General features: G+C 43.7%; 1 non-coding gene across 1 annotated transcript; it reads right to left on the bottom strand.

Moving 5' to 3' along the window:
* Positions 1-540: 540 nt before the first annotated feature.
* TRNAP-AGG (transfer RNA proline (anticodon AGG)) lies at positions 541-612 on the bottom strand. Its single transcript has one exon. It is a non-coding gene; the product is annotated as a tRNA-Pro (tRNA).
* Positions 613-1,369: the final 757 nt, after the last annotated feature.

Below are 1,369 nucleotides of genomic sequence, written 5' to 3'. Positions count from 1 at the left end.
GGTGTAGAAGAATACATAGCCAAAAGATGCGCCAACAAGAATTTATTGCTATGCATAGACTGATTTCACAAAGTTAAGTTAAGCTCAGCAGATATATAAGATTGAACGTTTAATTATTAAGATGCAAAAATTCCAATCTCAATAATAAAGTTACAAAACAATAACAAGGAAGTCACGCACAGGGCAAGAAATAAGAAATGGATAAATGTTGGTACATAATGAAAAGTGAATTTAGGAATATAATGTAGATGAATCATTATGTAAAGATTTCATAGATTGCATTGCAACATTAAAAATAAATAAATAAACTCTTAATCTTTTGGAGAAGCGGGTTTGTTGCACAAGCCTCCCCCCTAATCAACTTTAATTGCACAACCTGAATTTGCCGGCAAGCGATTGGATCGTGGCCAAAAGGGGAGGCCGGCCATAAATGATTGCCCCCGGGTGATCTGCACTGGTAAATCTGGATTTTCAGAAAAGGTAATTGCATTTGTGGTTTCAACTTGTCTTCTCCTTTGCCTAGTCGGAGTTCAAAAAGTAGGGCTCGTCCGGGATTTGAACCCGGGACCTCTCGCACCCTAAGCGAGAATCATACCCCTAGACCAACGAGCCAGTTGCTTGCAGTCCTTCCAGATGTTCTTTTCAGGCTGGCTGGTAATTTGCAGGCTCAAATTACCTTCTCTCTGCATGTGGCAGGCAAGGAACAGGGTGATGCGCCACATTCCCATATGGCGCTCACATGCTCATGTCCACTTTGCTCAGGAGCAAAGCTCTTAACCCCTTTGGCGCCGGGGAGAATCGGGCAGACCGGATTCCGCGAAGTAAATGGGAATTTAACACACAGAGGAGTGTCTTACGCTACATTTACCCCCTCTGCCCTTAAAGAGGAGAAAACCCCATTTATTTGGGGGGAAAGGGGTGGAGCAATAGGCAGAGCATGAGGCCCAAATCCCAAGCAGGCTCACTACAATTTGGGTTGCCAACTTTCCAACCAGCCTCTGTTGCTGTGCTTTTAACGAGACAGCTTGGTGCACCAACATTCATTCGGTCCGCAAGTTATAATACAGTGGTACCTCGGTTCTCAAACTTAATCCGTTCCGGAAGTCCGTTCCAAAACCAAAGCGTTCCAGAACCGAGGCACGCTTTCCCACAGAAAGCAATGCAAAACGGATTAATCCGTCCCGGACTTTTAAAAACAACCCCTAAAACAGCGATTTAACCTGAATTTTACTATGTAACGAGGCCACTGATCCATGAAATGAAAGCGATAAATGATGTACTGCAGTCACACAATCGATCCATTAGGAGCCGAACTGGGTTCCACACAGTCACAAAAAGATAAAAAAAGAGCCGCAAAAACAAAAACGCA

The sequence above is a fragment of the Podarcis raffonei genome, chromosome 10, assembly GCF_027172205.1.
Source record: "Podarcis raffonei isolate rPodRaf1 chromosome 10, rPodRaf1.pri, whole genome shotgun sequence".
Classification (NCBI taxonomy): Eukaryota; Metazoa; Chordata; class Lepidosauria; order Squamata; family Lacertidae; genus Podarcis; species Podarcis raffonei.
Note: the sequence above shows the minus strand (reverse complement) of the source record. Positions and strands in the feature narration are given on the sequence as shown.